We start from the raw sequence: 19,419 nt of genomic DNA, 5'->3' as shown, positions 1-19,419 counted from the left end.
AATTTCTATTTGATTCAAAATGCTTGTAAAATACAGTGGTCCGCCATAGCAAGGTTTCATGCCTTTAATAAATGGATGAGCACTGAGACAACTTCAGTGACGTGACGATCCCATGATTGCTGAGCATCTCTTGTTAAGTCATTGAGTCATAATGGACAATCTATTTTTAGGTAGAACTTGGTCTCATAGTCTTTTTTATTCAAGTTTTGAAATATTCGTGCTTAGTGGAAGAGAAATTAACTGAGGTTCTATACGTTTAAGGACTAATAGTAACATGATAGACTATCTACAAAGATGGCCTCCAATCTCCTCCTATCCATGTCCAGGCAGGCCACGCCTCCTTTCTTCTGGGCTGGTCTTGATCAAAAGAGTGCAGCACACGTGACTTTGTGCTACTTCTGTGTCTAGATCTTAAGAGGCCTGGTGGCTTTTACTTTTTTTTTTTTTTTAAAGAAATTCACGTTCTTTTATTTATTTATTTATTTATTCATGACTGTGTTGGGTCTTCGTTTCTGTGCGAGGGCCTTCTCCAGTTGCGGCAAGCGGGGACCACTCCTCATCGCGGTGCGCGGGCCTCCCACCATCGCGGCCTCTCTTGTTGCGGAGCACAGGCTCCAGACGCGCAGGCTCAGTAATTGTGGCTCACGGGCCCAGCCGCTCTGCAGCACGCGGGATCCTCCCAGACCAGGGCCCGAACCCGTGTCCCCTGCATTGGCAGGCAGACCCCCAACCGCTGCGCCACCAGGGAAGCCCGGCTTTTACTTTTATTGCTTGGAAGCCTACCAACTTGTAAGAAGTTTTGGTTTCTTAGTGAATAATGAGAAACCATGTGGAGAGAGAGAGAGGCCATATAGAGGAGAGATGAAGCACCCCAATTAATAACCAGCACCAAAGTCCCAGACATGTTAGTAGGCATATTGTCTGTTCCAGCCTAAATAAAGTCCCAAGTACCTGCAGCAGCAGCCTGGCGCAGAAGAACCACTAGCTGAGCCCAGCCAGCCTACAGAGAGGGAGATAGATACATATTTTTTTCTTTTTTTTAGCCACTAAGTTTTAGTGTGATCTGTTATACAGAAGAAGAACAGAGGATGTAACTCACTATCAAAATCAGAGAATGGAAGGTAGCAATTCTTGAAATTGGAACTTGGTACATTGCAGCCTGTAGTGTGGTAATTCTAGCAATGTCAGGCATCAATAATTCAGGCTCCTTTTCCAGAGGAAGAATCACTTGATTGAGTTATGTTGGTCTCCTTCTCAACATGACTTGCAGTCTTATTTGCATCCCCAACTTTTGCTGCAGCAATTCTTCCTGACTCTGTGATTTCCAGCCTGGGGCTCCTCCAACAGCAGGTCTGGGTTTCCTCAGTTAAGTTTCAAAAACGAAGAGACAGCAAACATATACCACTACTGTACATCCCAACACTAGTATGCAAATAATTAGGCTGAAGAGACGATGCCCTCTGGCACACGTGTTGGAAGAGTGTGGCAAGGATTTTGAGTCACTCTGCAAAGTAGGTTCTCACAGTGAACCATACTACACACTCTGGCATGCACAGAATGTTTTATACCTTAGAAAAAAATGTAGGACATGGTGTCTAATCAGGTGAGAGGTAGTGGGAGTCTGAACTGGGCTCATGATATTGGAGACAAAAAGGAAGGATAATGACCCAGGGTTTAACAACTGTGAATACATGGGAGGTGACAGATTTAAAGAGATGAGCAAGAAGGGAATCTAACATCTAGATACAAAATGAATGTGCTAAAACACGTTGCCTTCTTTTTTGAGGGGAGGCAAGCAGGCCTTCAGCAAACTATCTTTTATAGGCATAAAAACTCCTTTGAGTTGATCCCACACTAAACTGTGGTCTACAAGCACAGACACTCTCATAAATGCTTAAAAGTAAAGATGCTCTTTAAGTGCTTTCATTGGACTACTGGTCATAAATAGAAATCCGTATAAGAAGAGATATAGATTTGGAATTTAGGTTGACTGAATGAAACCAAAACCAAAACAAACCAACGAAAAAAATCCAAGAGGGTGTTAATGAAGTCCCGTCAGGATGGTGGCTTGTACTGCAAATTACTCGGGACTCAAAGAGCCCAGCAAAGCTGACCACTGCCCAGTGTCTTATTATTTCCAGAAACATCTTTTCTTGAAAAGTTCTGGTATGAATAAAATGTTTTGTTTGAAAAGCAGTAGGTTCTCTAGCAGTTTTCCAGGGCTTCCAGCCCCTATCAGGGTGCTTAAAGAATTTCTTTATTTTCCACTCTTGGATTTGTCTAGAGTTAGATACTCTGCTCAGCTCAGTCAGGGGAAATGTTCATACTCATTGGTTTTTAGGCATATTTCCTGGGTGAATGTAATATTTTCCATTTTCTTCTCATTGCTGGAGTATTCAAACATTCTATGCCATGTAAAAAACAACTGAAACCCCAATCTTCCATGGTCTCCATAACTACTCCAGCTGTCTGTCTGTCTCTATTTTCTCACAGTCAAACTTCTCCACAACCTTATACAGGCACATCTTGTTTTATTGTGCTTCACTTTATCATGCTTCACAGATATTGATACTGTGCTTTTTACATGTTTGTTGAAGGTTTGTGGCAACCCTGCTTGGAGCACGTTTATCGATGCCATTTCTGCAATAGTACTTGCTTACTTCATGTCTCTTACATTTTGGTAATTCTCTCAATATTTCAAACTTTTTCATTACTATTATATTTGTTATGGTGATCCATGATCTTTAATGTTACTATTGTAATTGTTTTGGGGCACCACAAACAGTGCCCATATGACAGTGAACTTAATTGATAAATGTTGTGTGCGTTCTGACTGCTCCACTGACTGGCCCTCTCCCCCATCTCTCTCCCTCTCCTCAGGCCTCCCTGTTCCCTGAGACACAAAAACTTGAAATTAGGCCAATTAATATAACCCTACAATGGCCTCGAAATGTTCAAGTGAAAGGAAGAGTCATAAGTCTCTCACTTTAAATCAAAAGATTGAAATGATTAAGCTTAGTGAGGAAGGCATGTCAAAAGACATAATAGGCTGAAAGCTAGGCCTCTTGCACCAAACAGTTAGCCAAGAATGCAATGCAAAAGTTCTTGAAGGAAATTTAAAAAGCTGCTCCAGTGAACACATGAATGATAAGAAAGCAAAACAGCCTTATTGCTGATATGGAGAAAGTTTTAGTGGTTTGGATAGAAGATCAAACCAGCCTTAACATTCCTTTAAGTCAAAGCCTAATCCAGAGCCAAGCCCTAAAACTCTTGAATTCTATGAAGGCTGAGAGTGGTGAGGAAGCTGAAGAAGAAAAGTTTGAATCTAGCAGAGGTTGGTTCATGAGGTTTAAGGAAAGAAGCCATCTCCATAACATAAAAGTGCAAGATGAAGCAGCAAGTGCTGATGTAGAAGCTGCAGCAAGTTATCCAGAAGCTCTAGGTAAGATAATTAATGCTTAGTGTGACTACACTAAGCAACAGAATTTTCAATGCAGGCAAAGTAACCTTATACTGGAAGAAGATGCCATCTAGGACTTTCATAGTTAGAGAGGAGAAGTCAATGCCTGGCTTCAAAGCTGCAAAGGACAGGCTGACTCCTGTTAAGGGTTAATGCAGCTGGTGACTTTAAGTTGAAGCCAATGCTCACTTACCATTCCAAAAATGCTAGGGCCCTTAGAATTATGCTAAATCTACCCTGCCTGTGCTCTATAAATGGAAAAAGAAAGCAGTGAGAGCACATCGGTTTACAACATGTGGTTTTTTAAAAAAAATTATTTGCGTATTTATTTATTTGGCTGTGTTGGGTCTTCATTGCTGCGTGTGGGCTTTTCTCTAGTTGCAGAGAGTGGCGGCTACTCTTTGTTGCGGTGCACAGGCTTCTCATTGCGGTAGAGTCTCTTGTTGCAGAGCACAGGCTCTAGGCATGCAGGCTTCAGTAGTTGCAGTATGTGGGCTCAGTAGTTGCGGCACATGGGCTCTAGAGTGCAGACTCAGTAGTTGTGGCACATGGGCTTAGTTGCTCCATGGCATGTGGGATCTTCCCAGATCAGGGCTCAAACCCATGTCTCCTGCATTGGCAGGTGGATTCTTAACCACTGCACCACCAAGGAAGTCCCTACAACATGGTTTACTGAATAGTTTAAGTCCACTGTTGACATCTACTGCCCAGAAAAAAAAAGAGATTTCTTTCAAAATATTACTGCTCATTGACAATGTTCCTGGTCACCCAGGAGCTCTGTACAATGAGATTAATGTTGTTTTCATGCCAGCTAACACAACATCCATTTTGCAGCCCATGGATCAAGGAGTAGCCTCAACTTTTGTCTTATTATTTAAGAAATACATTTTGTGAGACAATAGTTTCCAATAGAGAGTGATTTCTCTGATGAATCTGGGCAAAGTAAATTAAAAACATTCTGGAAAGGATTCACCATTCTAGATGCCATTAAGAACATTCATGATTCATGGGAAGAAGTCAAAATATCAACATTAACAAGAGTTTGGGAGAAGTTGATTCCAAACCCCATAGATTTCAGTCAAGGAAGGAATTGCAGATGTGTTAGAAATCACAAGAGAAATAGAATTAGAAGTGGAGCCTGAAGATGTGACAATTGCTGCAATCTCATGATAAAACTTAAATGGATGAGAAGCTGCTTCTTATAGATGAGAAAAAAGGTAGTTTTTTGAGATGGAATCTATTCCTGGTGAAGATGCTATGAAGACGGTTGAAATGACAAGAAAGGATTTAGAATATAACATAAACTTAGTTGATAAAGCAGTGGCAGGGTTTGAGAGGATTGACTCCAGTTTTGAAAGAAGTTCTCTGGTAGGTAAAATGCTATCAAACATCATCGCGGGCTAGAGAAATCATTCATGAAAGGAAGAGTCAATCGATGTGGCAAACTTCATTGTTGTCTTGTTTGAAAAAATTGCAACAGCCATCCCAAACTTCAGCAGCCACCACCCTGATCAGTCAGTAGCCATCAACATTGAGGCAAGACCATCAAAAGACTATGACTCGCTTAAGGCTCAGATGATGGTTAGCATTTTTAACAGTAAAGTTTTTTTTTTTTTTTTCACATTGGCAATCTTATTCACGTGTTTTAACACAGAAAAACGTGCGTGGAATACAAGCAGCTCCAGCCGGATTTTCAGGAAGGAGATAGGATCTGCATAATCAAAGTTGCCTTAAGCCAAGAATTAAAAAAACAGAAGTGGAAGTGAGCATTGATGTGTTGGGGCCTGTGGGGAGAGGAAATTATTAGTGCAGAATTTCTCGTTCTCCAAACATGAACAAAAACCAGTTAATATTAGTTGCTGTACTCATTGTGGGTCTGTGTTAACTTTATGATATGTGACAGAAAGGGTGAAAATTACATGTAATTTTTGCCCAGGCCTTTTAGCTATGTCAACCCCTTAGCACTCATGCCCTTTCTTTTGCTAATCAACCATTATTAGGCACTAATGAATGTAATAGGCTCAAGGCTCAATAAATCCTTCGAGTAGATTTCCAATTGGGAGTTAAGAAATGAGTGGTACTTGGTGACTCTTGATACTTGACTGAGTTCTAGTTGGGGAGTGGTTCAATAAACTTCCACCACAAGGATGTCAGACTGCTCCTCAAGGTATTATCAGAGTCTTTCCCCTAGGCTTGATCTCTTTGCAGTATTAGGATATATCATTCTTTTCCTTGAAGTATTTGGTGACTTTATCCACTGATAAAATAATAGTAAATAGTAAGAGTAAATAAGGCTTGTAAATAATACTAACAAAAATGTGATCATTTGGCAAAGTAAAAGATGGCTCCATGGTCAATAAACCTGGATTAAAGCTTGGTGCTATATTATCAATCCCCTAAAGAACTTGCTTTCTTGATTTGATTTCCTACTTGCTGGATACCTGTTGGAAAACTAGATTATTTTTTTATTATTATTATTTTTTTTGAAGTCATTACTTTTATTTTTATTTTTTTTTCCACACACACACACACTGTATTTAATTTTTACAAGAGATAAATAGACTGACACCAAGCATTGTAAATTGATGACCACAACAAAAGCAACAATGATTGCAATTACCAAACACGAAACACACTCATGCTATGTCATAATATTGACATTCAGTCCAGTAATCCTCCACTGTAACAGCTCCTTTACTTTGCAGTGAAAATTGATTAGTAAAGTATTTTTAATTAAGGCATGTATATTTTTTTAAGTTAATGCTATTGCATGCTTAATAGGCTATAGTATAGTATAAACGTAACTTTTATATGCCCTGGGAAACCAAAAAATTCATGTGACTCGCCTTATTGCAATATTCTCTTTATTGTGCTGGTCTGGAACAGAACACCCAATATCTCCAAGGTGTGCCTGTACCATATTTGTTTCCCAGTCAACTCCAAGTTCATTTCCATTCCCATCATTTCACTGATGTTGCTTTTGCTAAGGTTTCTAGTAACACCTGTGTTGGTAAATCCAATGGACAATTTCAGTCCTCATCTTTCTCGACTACTTCTCAGTTTTTGGCATGGTTGACCTCTTTCTTGGAAAACTTTTTAATGTGGCTGTTGTTATGGACTAAATGTGTTTCCCACCAAATTCATATATGTTGAAGCCCAACCCCCAGTGTGGTGTATTTGGAGATACACTTCTGGGAGCTAATTAGGGTTAGATGAGATCATGAGGGTGGGACCCTTATGATGGGATTAATGCCCTTATAAGAAGAGACACTAGAGAGCTTTGTGTCTAGTGTCTGAGCACGAGCATGAGCATGTACAAAGAAGAGGCCATGTGAGCATACAGTGAGATAGTGGCTACCTACCAGCCAAGAAACAAGGCCTTAGAAAGAAACCTACCTTGCCAGTACCTTGGTCTTGGCCTCCTCAGCCTCCAGAACTGTGAGAAAATTAATGTCTGTTGTTTAAGCCACCCAGTCTGTAGTATTTTGTTATGGCAGCCCGAGTTAACCAATATACAATAGCTGTCCTGACTACACACAGTCCTTCCATTCTGGCTCTATTTGCTCAGGCTATTTTGGGATACCTCAGGTTATATACTCATTTTAAATATTGGAGAGCTTTAAGGTTCTATGCTTGAACTTTGTTTCACTCTTTTATCTCTTTTTAGAAGATTTCGTCCTCTATCCTGGTTATATATACCACCTACATAAGTTCATGTATGTTGTGTACACACAACTCCACATAGGCCACTGAGGTCATGCAAAGTAGTGGCCTTGTTTATATGGTGATAACTCTCAAATTTTTATAGCAAATTGACTTCCTCCTTTGAGATTCTTATTTCCACTTGTGCCTCGATATGTCTGACTTTTGTTTTTCCACAGGCATCTCAAATTAAATATATAGAGAACTCACGCAGTTGCTCATGCTGGAAATCCGTGGTTATCTTTGACATCCTCCTCTCCTATGTCTAAACAATCCCCTAAGTCAATACTTCACCCTCACCCCTATGCAAATCTCTGTGGCGTAACGCAATAAAAATTAATTTATTGCTTACATAGCTGTCCACTATGAATTGGATCATTCTCAGAACAGTAGCTTAGGGTCCAAAGCTCCCTCCATGCTGTAGACCTGCCATGTTCAGCATTTGCTCTCCAAGGTAACCATGGAAGGGGTAAAAAAATAGAGGATTAGCTGTGGGAGATTTCTCATAGGACAGATCTGGAAGTGTTGTGCATAGCAATGTGTACTTCTCTGGCCAGAACTCAGTCACATATCCCCACCTAACATCAAAGAAGGTTGGAAAATGTAATTTAGTCACGTGCCCAAGAAAAGGAGAAGAAGCACAGATATTGGTGATCATGAGCTTTCTCTTCCACGACAGGTCTTGTCAATCCTGTCTTCAAAATGGATCTTCCATCCATTTCTCTTTCTCCACTGCTAACAGTTTAACCTAAACCACTAACCTCTCCCATCTGAAATACTGCAGTAGCCTCCTATTTCCACTATTGCCACTGAAATCCATTCTCCCCCTAGCAGAACAAGTAATCTTCCTAAAAACAAATATAAACTTGAACCCCTTGCCCCCATTTAAACTCTTCAGAGCTTGCCCATTCTTAAGAAAGACCAAAACCTTTGTGGGTTGAGGGGGTGGTCCAAGAGGTCCTGCATGATCTGTCCATGAATCACCTCATCCACCTTGCCTCTCTCTCCTTTGCTCACTACTGTTTAGCCATGTCAAGGCTGCTCCTACACAGTGGTCACTGGGTAAGCTCTTCCCTCTTCTGGAATGCTTTTTCCAATTTTCTTAGTCTTGGCCTTACTTAGCCTCTTACTCACCTTTCAAGCCTCGGTTCAAATGTCACTCCCTTAAGGTTGTCTTCCCTAACCATTCCTCATCCTTACCCCTCAACAAAAGGCTGGGCTTCCTGTTATTTCTTTTTTATAACATGCATTGCTATCGTACATTAAATACCATTCATTTTAATCTATTTGCCTCAGTGGAAGGTAATCTCCATACGGACAGGAAATAGGTCTCTCTCCAATATGTTACCAGTATGTAGCACAGTGCCTGGTACCTAACAGCAGTGGTGTGATGGAGGCTACTCTTACTGGCTCATGAAGAATAATTGTTAAGTTCCTAGGAATCTTGCAAGCTGATTATTAAACAGCCATTATTAAAAATTAAGTAAATTTTATTTAAAACAAAGATAAATACTGAAAGTCATTTCCTAATTATTATACTTTATTATCTGTGGTCTTGAGGTTATGTCTGCTGTATCTGTAGGTGGGATATACTGCATAATGGTGTGCTACTGTGTTATCCCAACTCTGTGTTCAGTGACTTCACACTGACAGCTTTAAGTTGACTGTTGTAGGAGTTGTGATTCAGAGTGTGAGCAACGCCCCGTCTGTTCCATTTTTCTGACAGAAGCTCTGCGGTATGTTAGCTGGGAGGAAAGCAGAGAGCGAGCTTCTAAGGTACTGCACTGTTGTTTATCCACCCCAGTATCTGCTTGGGTGCGGCTGCCTGGGCTAAGCCTGGTCCTGCCATGTTTCGTCATCAGCTCTGATCCTTTATCCAACTCAGTGTGCTATGGCCAATGGCAGGTCGCGGGATGTCATTTCCAGGGGAGACTCTGACCACCCTTGGGGTGAGGCTGGGGTAAGGCTGGACTACGCTCATGCGCTGCAGCTCGGTTGCGCTCTGCCGGCTCCTTCCAGGACCCGCTGCCTCTGGTAGCTCTTGGTCAGGGTACTGCCCTAGGTTTTGGGGGGAATGTAAGTCCATCCTTGCCAGTCTCAGTGGCTGACAACGAGCTAGGCAGGTTTAATGAGATGAAAATTAACCTAGATTCTGACCTGAAAGGACGAAAGGCAAAAAATAACAACAGAGAAGTAAACTTGGGTGTGATCTAGGTGAAGTTTCAGACTTTTACCCTGTAGAGGAGTAGCTTGACATAAAGACACTTAAACCCACATTTACGAAGGAAAGGGGTTACTTTTTTTAATATGACAGTAATGACCAAGTAGTATGTGAATAGCTGTTTAGGGATATGTAAAATCTAGGTTATATGTAAGAATGCAGTACAGAGAATAGACTCTGAAAATAGTTATGTCATGAAATAATGTTTTGGTTACCTTTTTATAATTTTTGCTTTTTAAAAACTAAAATTAAGGATAATTAATTAAAATCTTAAATAATGCATAAGTACTATTATAATTAAATAGTTCAAGATTTACAGGAGTAGGAAAAGAAGTTGATTCTCTAGCTAGGTAGGAAAACTTTTTGCTCTTCTGTAACTTGGAAACATGCTGGTAAATAGACATCTATCTCATGATGCATATTTGGGACAAATATATGAAATGCGTCATTTTTTGTGTACTTATGGAACAGGGATTTGATTATACCCCAGTGTTTACATGGTAAACCTACCATCATTCTTACTGCTATAGTTTCCTATCTTGATAATGCATAGCAGTTTTTCAGTTCCCAGAGTTCTTTTTCTTGGCACCTATTGGCATGAAGGAGTTTTAGTATTGGCGATCTACTCTCAGGCGACTGACGCAAAAGGCAATGACAATGTCCTTAAGGCATAGAAATGAGTTGTCCTTAGAGGGAGTAACCTCTTTCTCTCTTTCTCTCCCTGCTTTCCTCACTCTCTCCCACAGATGGGAAGGAACTCTACACTCTACACGACCAGTGAGAAGGGAACAGAACATTCATAGATTAATGGCCTATTGTGTTCCAGACTATATGCATAATTAACAGGCCATATAACATTTCATATAAACATATAACATTTCATTTGATCCACAGTGCAATTCTTCACAATAGGGTATGATTTTCTCCATTTTGCAAATGAGGGAATTGAGGCTCAGAAAGGCTAAAGAATGGTTGGAGATCACACAGCTGGATGTGAACAAGTCTGTCTGTCTGCAAGGTCCATACTCTTTCTTCTACATACATGTCATGCTGCAGGCAAGAAGCTCTTTCCCATTAAAGACCAAAAAGATATCCACCCACCTCCAGAACAATAGTGCTGACCTGCTAAGGGCTACATAAAGTAACAATTTTCTGTTGAAGGAAACCCATCAGCAGCCCCAGGGAAAATGGAAATTGGTGGAGGGCTGTGTCTCGGTGGTAGTGTTCACGGTCTTGCTGTTGGCACACGTGAGAGTAATGTGCTGTCTTCCCTTCAAGCGGCATCAAGTGACAAATCCGCAGTGTGGGAGGGAGTTCATGGGGATGAGGGCATTTACTGCAGAGAATGACAGCTGTGTAGTTACCTCGCGTGGACTTCACCACTTCTGACTACTGCCAGGGGTTCTTCCCTTGTTCGCTCTGTTTATCATGAGACCAGCAGTCCTGCTGGTGAGTAGCCTCCTCTTCTACCCTTAGTCAAGCTCCTATCCTACTTCTAGTCTGTCATGACAACTGAGACCCGAGTCCCTGAGCCAGGAGGCATGAATGGGATGTTATCTTTTGGACTCTTGGGGAAAGTAGGAGTAGTGAAAAGAAGACGTGTAACCACGGATTCCAGCAGCTTCCATCTCTAAGAAATGGGGAGTGTTTTATACCCTTTTAGGAGGTGGCCATTCAGATCCGGCCATGAGAGGAGACAGAGGAGAGGCTCAGGAAAAAATAAAGTTTATTTTATTCACAGGTCCTAGAGACAGGAGGCACACAAGGCCATGCGGATAAACCTGTGTGGTCAGGAGGCAGAAGACGGGCCTGAGGAGAGAGCTTAGGCTGTGACCTTTATTGAGATTTCCTGAAGAAAGGCAAGGCAGGGCTGGGTGAACAGTTCAGGATTGGTTAGTTTGAAGAATTTCAGCGGGCTCTGGGCTCTAAGGGTGGTCTCTGGTTGCCTGGTACCCTGCCCTGGGATGATTAAGGCAGAGGAATATTGCCTCCAAGGCTCCTAATGGTGTCCTAGGAAGCCAGCCTGGAGCAGCCATATTTCACGTGTGACTGAATTGTGTAAACTTGGGCAAGTTCATCATCTACTTGGGCCTCAGTTTCCTCATTCGTCAATAGAGCTTGAGCTAGATGATAAAATCCTTTTCAGGTATAATTTACCATAATTCTTACATATAAATAAAGTTTATGTTAGTGAAATTTCTGGATTTCCTCAAAGGGAGGGGGTCTGGGAGTACAGATTTTGACTTAACCTATAAGTGCAAATATTTTTCCAGGTTTGCTTCTCTACTCAAAAGATCCTTGAGGTTTACAGTGAGTTAGCACCAAATCAGAGAGGTAAGCTGTAAATTGTTTAACTGGCCCAAATCAACTTTAGGTCAGTTATTTCAAGACTTGCTCAATGTTAGTGTTTGAAAAACATCAACACCTCCATTATGTTGTTAGTTTCGATGGAAAAAAGTACACGGACCCTCTTCTAAAGAGAAGAGGCTTGGGAGGTAGGGAAACTCTCAGCGAGCCATCACACAGAGAGTGTTTTAATAAAAAGGGTAAAACAAGACCTTTGAAAGGGAAGTGTTGATTGCAAAGCATGTTGAGAAGAATTTTTAAAATAAAGCAGGCCCTATGTGGCTAAATGATTAGGAATGCTATTTGAGAGCTAGAAACTTAAAGACTGGCGTGCAGAACTTTATTCATGTTAATCTATTCATCAGTCAGCTGTATTTAGAAGTCGTCTCAAATATATTTTGGATGGGCTGTGAGAAATTTACACAGAAAAAGTGCTACTGTGACTTTACCAATAAATTGTGTATTTCACCATGTGCTAATGATTTTTTTTTCCAAAAGAGAATATGTTGTGACCTCAGTAAACTTTTATATATCAAAATAATGAAACAGAACCTTATTTTCTGGTGCCAACATTCTATAAAATCACTCTTTAAAAAATATGAATCTCACTGCAGCATGTAGAATTTTACACACAGCTTCAGAAGACTTGGAATAGATTCAAGATTCAAATGCCAAAGTTTGTATCTGTACCTTTGACTTTTTTTTTTTTTAACGTATATAGCATATGCTTACACTGTATCACATAACACAATCACATCTTAGATCACATCAGTAGGTGGATGTTGTTCCTTCATTACATTTTCCACAGTGGACATTTTTATAGGTCTGTCATGTGGAGGACAGCAAATAAGTAGATGTTACCTTTTGTTCAGCCAAGGTCACTGTAGCCCTAAAAATAACAAAAGTAAATAGTGTTGTATTTTAAAAAAATCTAAATGTCAACCTTTAGACTGGTTAATTTGTCTTCAGTATAGTGTCCTAGTTAAGAGCTAAGAGCTAAGACTGCTTCATTTCAAGACCCAGCTCTGTCTATTACTAGCTGCATGACCTTGAATGCATTATTTAACCTTCCTGTGCCTAGGCTTTTTCATGACTACAACAGGCGTCATAATAACACCTATATCATAGGATCTTATGAGTTATTATTTGTGAAGTGTCTTGGACAGTGCTTGGCACAAAGCAAATGTTGTAAGTTCTTGTTGTTTCTTATCATCCTTAGATAAATGTGGAAAGCTGGAGAGATAAAGAAAACCTATGTTCTGTAGGGTAAAAAAAATCAAAGAACAAGCTGGCAGAAAAGGAGAATAATACAATTACATTGGTTATACAAATCATTTACTTGTTTGCAAATAATTTAAAATCTTTATGGTCAGGAATTTTCTAGACAATATTTTTAGGTCAAGAATATTCTATTATAAGGCAAGAGGAGAGTGACCATTAGTGGGAATGGTGGAGTAAGGACCTCCAAAGGGCTGCTCCATCATAAAAGCAAGGCATACATTACCAAAAATCATCAAAAATAAATTTTTCAGAACTCTGGGAATTAACCAAAGATTTGCAATAATCTATGGAAAATTTTTGAAAATCTGAATTTGGGTTAAAACAGCAGGTTTTGTGATGTTTGAACTTGCCCTACTCCCATCACCCTCTTCTCAGCTCTGTAATAGCCTTGAAAACCAGCAGTCTCACAACCATGATCGCTGTGAAAAATAGTAGCCTAGCAGGCACTAGAGGGGTCAGAACAGGTTTGGATCTCCTCAGAAGCATCAGTCTCAAAGAACTGTCTTTATCTGAGCTGTCTGATAGTTCCTGAAAACTCCCACTCAAAGTGCTTGCCCTCACTCAGTACGAACAGCATTTTTCCTGGGAACATTTGTCAAAAATAATCAGCAACAATTGTTAACATTGCCATTACCTGAGGCAGTGATAATAGTTGGAGCAAAAAAGAATCTGACCAAAACACTTATAAGGAAAATTGGAGAATGAGTTGTTCACAGGGGGCTTTAAGCAGGTTTGACTATTCCTGGGCATCTTGAAGGTCATGTGCATGTGTAAGGCTATGGAAATGCCCAGGGAAATGCCTGAGAAAGTCCTAAGCTCTCACTTCTGGATGACTTGAGATGCCACACAAACAGAGATGCAAAGTCAGGTCAGAATTGTAAATTGCCTTCCGGAGTGTTGAATGTGTGCCCCCAAATACACACAGAGCCCCTTGGCAAAGGCTAGAAGACTTACTGATTCTAGGTATTTAAGGAAATCTCTATTCAGTCATTAGCTGACCACTGAACTAACTGAGCAGAGACTTCAGTGGCCACACATGAAAGAGAATACACACTTACACAATTTGCTCAGGAAATTCACTAGATAAACAGCCAGCAGCAACAACAACAACCTACAGCAGCAACAACAAATCCTGGGGTAGGGGGAATCTGATTTCCAGAGTTGCCATGTTATATTGTTTAAAATGTCCAGTTTTCAACCAAAAAAAAACAAATGCAAGAAAACAAGAAAGAGTAGCAAATAATGAAAAGAAACGGTCAACAGATGCTATTCCTGAGAAAGCCCAGAAGTTGGACTTGGCAGACAAAGATTTTAAATAAAATATCTTAAATATGTTCAAGAACTGAAGTAAATCTTGTCCAAAGAGTAAAAGGAAAGTAGAGAGCAGTATGTCACCAAATAGAGAATACCAATAAACAGAAAGAAATAAAACCAAATCTGATAGAAGTTTGGAGTTTAAAAGAACAATAAGTCAAATGAAAATTCAAATGGGCACAAAAGCAGATTTGAACTGGAAGAAGAAAGAATCAATAAATTAAAACCAGGTCAATTGAGATTATCAAATTTAAAGAATGAAAAGAAGAAAGAATGAAAAAAATTGAACAGAGCCTATGGTGAGCCCTAGAACACCATCCTATGAGACACAGACAAGCATACCAAACACAAAATCAGAGTTCCAGAAAGGAAGGAGAGACAAGAAAAGAAAGAGAAATAAAGGGGCAGAAAGACTATTTAAAGATATAATGGCTGAAAATACTCCAAATTTGATAACTATTAATCTACATATCCAAAAAGCTCAGCAAATTCTAAGTATAATAAACTCAGAGGTCCACTCCTAGACACATCATAATCAAATTGTCAAAACACAAAGACAATTACAAGATAAATGTATATTTTTGTTTGTCACTCATTTTTCTCCTACCTGATTTAAAAAACAACTGCAAAAAGCAATGATTATAAATTTGTTTTGATGGGCATGTATTGTATGAAAATGTAATTTACATAAACATAATAGCACCAGGGAGGGGGAAGGCAATGGAATTACTTAGAAACAAAGTTTTTTAATGTTACTTAAACTAAGTTGTTATTAATCTGAACTAGACTGTTATAAGATGTTAACCACTAGGGCAGCTACTAAGAAAATAAATTAAAATATAATAAAATAATGATAAGAGAATAAAGAAGACAAACTATAAAATATCTATTTAAGACAAGGAAGGCAGTAATAGAGACATAGAGAACAAAAAATACATAAGACATATATGGAAAACAAATTGCAAATGGCAAATGTAAATCCTACTTTATCATTAATTACATTAAGTATAAATTCACATTTCAATCAAAAGGCAGAAATTGGCAGAATAAATAAAAAATATGACCTAACTATATGTTGTCTACAAGAGATTTGCCTTGGAGTCAAAGACACAAATAGGTTAAAAGTAAAAGGATAAAAAAGATATGTCATGAAAACAGTAACTAAAAGACAGCTGCAGTGGCTATACTGATAGAAACAAAATAGATTTTAAGACAAAGTTCTTACTGGAGAGAAGAAGGGCATTTTATAATGATAAAAGTGACAATTCTTCAAGAAGATATAATAATTATAAATATATATGCACCAAATAACAGAGCTCCAGAATTCATAAAACAAAAACTGATAGTTTAAGGGAGAAATAGATAATTCTGCAATAAAAGTTGGAAACTTCAACACCTCACTTCCAATAATAGATAAAATAACTGGCCAAAAGACCAATAAGGATATAAAAGACTTGAACAACACTGTATATCAACTAGACATTACAGGCATCTATAAATACTCAACAGCAGTAAAATACACATTTTTCTTAAGTGCACATGGAACACTGTCCAGGATAGGCCATATGTTAGACCATAAAACAAGTCTTAATAAATCTAAAAGGATTGAAGTCACACAAAATATGTTCTCTGACAACATGGAAAGAAATCAGAAATCGATAACAGAAGGAAATTTGGAAATTCACAAATATGTGGAAATTAAACAAACGACTCTTAAATAACCAGTGAGTCAAAGAAAAATAAATCACATGAGAATTTAGAAAATATTTTGAGATGAATGAAACTGTAAATAAAACATACAAAAATTTACCAGATGCTGCTAAAATCGTGCTTAAAGGGAAATGTATAGTTGTAAATCTCTATATTAAAATAGAAGAAAGACTTCAATTTAACGTAACCTTCTACCTTAAGAAATTAGAAAAAGAAGAGCAAACCATATCCAAACCAAGTGGAAGGAAGGGGATAAAAAGTTAGACAGAAATAAACAAACAAAAAAAATTAATGAAACCAGAAGTTGGTTCCTCGAAAATATCAAGAAAATTAATTAAGCTTTAACTGGATTGACCAAGAAAAAAAGAGAGAAGATTTAAATTACTAAGATCAAAGAATAAAAGAGAGGACATTGATACCCACCCTACAAAAAAAAAAAATTATAAGGGAATACTATGAGCAATTATATGCCAACAAATTAGGTAACATAGATGAAATGGAAAATTTTCTAGAAAAACATACATTACTGAAACTGACTTAAGAAGAAATAGAAAGTCTGAAGGCATATAACAAGCTAGGGGATTGAATTAGTAGTTATAAAACTTCTCTGGAAAAGAATGGCTTTACTGATGACTTCTACCGAACATTTAAGGAAGAATTAACATCAAATTCTTAACAAACTCTTCCAAAAAACAGGAGGGAGCACTTTTCAACACATTATATGAGGCCACTATTACCCTGAAACTGAAATAAGACAGAGATATCACAATAAAAAAATCTAAAGGCCAATATTCCTTATGAATATAAAGTACAAATATCTTCAACCTAGTACTACCAAACCAAATCCAACATCATTTATAAAGGATTATATACCCATGACCAGGTGGGATTTGTCTCAGGAATAGAAGATTATTTAACATCTGAAAATCAATTGATAGAGTACACAATTTTAATAAAATAAAATTTAAAAACCCACATAATCATCTCAATAATTACAGAATAAGCATTTACAAATTCAAACTCCCTTTCCAGATAAATAGTCTTGACAAATGAGGAATAGAAGAGAGCTTCTTCATTCTGAAAAGGGGCTTCTATCAAGAATTGCCATTCACATCATACTTAATTGTGAAAGACCAAAACCATTAAACCATTCCTTTAATATCACGAACAAGACTAGGGTGTTCACTTTTGCCACTTCAATATTATACTCGAGTTTTCAGCCAGGGCAATTCACAAAAAAAGAAACAAAAAGACATTAAGATTGGAAAGAAAGAAGTAATACTATTTTCTTTGCACAAATAATGTGACCTTGTATATAGAAAATTCTAAGGAATCCACACACACACAAAGCTTATTAGAGTTAATAAATGAAATCAATATGTTTATAAGATATAAGATGCATATACAAAAAGTTATTGCATTTCAATATACTAACAATATACCAATCTGAAAATGAAACTAAGAAAACAGTTCCATTTACAATAGCATCAAGAAGAATAAAATACTTGGGAATAAACTTAAAAGAAGTACAAAATTTGTACACTGAAAACCATAAAGTATTGTTAATGAAATAAGAAAGATAAGTAAATGGAAAGAATTTCATATTCATGGATCAGAAGAGTTAATATTGTTAAGATGACAATACACATCAAATTGATCTACAGATTCAACTCATTCCCTTCAAAATCCAGGTTGACTTTATGCAGAAATTGACAAGCTGATCCCAAAATTCAAATAGAAATGTAAGGGATACAGAGTAGCCAAAGCAATCTTGAAAGCACAAAGCACAAAGTTGTAAGAGACACACTTCTAGAGATGGAAAACTATGGTAATCAAGACATAATAGTACTGGGAGGGATAGACATACAGATAAATGGAGCAGAATTGAGTTTCTAAAAATAAACACATTTATGGCAAACTGATTTTCAGTAAGCGTGACAAGTCAATGGGGAATGGATAGTCTTATTAACAAACGGTGCTGAGACAAATGGTGCTTTTCCACATGTAAAAGAAAGAAGTTGGATTCTTACCTCACACCATACACAGAAATTAATCTAAAATGTATGATTTTAAACCTAAAATAGACCTAATATGTAATAGCTAAAACTATAAAACTCTTAGAAGAGAATATAGGAATAAAAGTTTTCTGATATTGTATTGGGCCATAATTTCTTAGACATCAAATGCACAAGTAATAAAAGAAAAAGTAGATACATTATAGTTTATCAAAATTAAAAAATATTTTTGTACCACTAATGATACCATCAGGACAGTGAAAAGACAACCCATGGAATAAAAGAAAATATTTGCAAATCATATATCTGATAAAGAATTTGTATCCAGAATATATAAAAGAACTCTTACAACTCAATAATAAAAAGACAGATTACCCAATTAAAATATAGGAAAAAGATTTGAATAGACATTTCTCAAAAAAAAATACACAAGTAGACAATAAGCACATAAAAAGATGTTCAATATCTTTAGTCATTAGAGTAATGCAAATCAAAATTGCAATGTGATATCACTTCACACAAATTTAGATGGCTATAATCAATTAGATCAAGTATTGGAGAGGGTGTGGAAAAATTGGAACCCTCAAATATTGCTGGTGATTGTAAAATGGTGCAGCATCTTTGGAAAGAAGATTGGCAGTTTCTCAAAATGTTAAAAAGTTTTATAGGACTCAACAGTCCCATTCCTAGATAGATATATACCTAAGAGAAAAAAAATCACACATCTTCACAAAAACGTGTACACGAATTTCATAGCAGCACTATCCCAAATAGCCAAGATGTAGAAACAAACCAAATGTCACTCAATTGATTAATGGGTGTGGTGTATCCATACAATAGAATATTACTAAGCCATAAGAGAGAACTAGTAGATGCTACAACATGGATGAACTTTAGAAGCATTATAAAAGGTGAAATAAGCCAGACACAAAAGGCTACACATCGTATGATTCCATTTGTATGACGGGTCCAAAAAATCCTCAGAGACAAAGATAATTGGTAGTTGCCTGGCTCTGGAGATGTGAGTGCGGGCATGCTAACTGTTAGTTAACAGGTTCTGGGTTTTTTTTTTTGGGGTGATGAAAATATTTTAAAATTAGATAGGAATGATGATTGCACAACTCTGTGAATGTGCTAAAAAACACTGAATCATATTCCTTAAACGGGTTAAATGAGATATTTTAAAAATAGTAAAATATAGGTAAGTACTTGACACTGCCTGACAAATACTAAGAGCTGAGCAAATGTTAGTTGTGATCATTAATTGGAATAGACTATTCTGTCATTATATCATTAAGAATAGAAATGCAAAAAAGAAATTAAATTTTCTGTGGAAGAAATAATTCATAGAGTATTTTACTAACACTTAA

The sequence above is a fragment of the Balaenoptera physalus genome (genome assembly GCF_965194825.1).
Source record: "Balaenoptera physalus genome assembly, chromosome: 9".
NCBI lineage: Eukaryota > Metazoa > Chordata > Mammalia > Artiodactyla > Balaenopteridae > Balaenoptera > Balaenoptera physalus.
The sequence above is the reverse complement of the archived record's forward strand: the minus strand, read 5'-3'. Positions refer to the sequence as shown.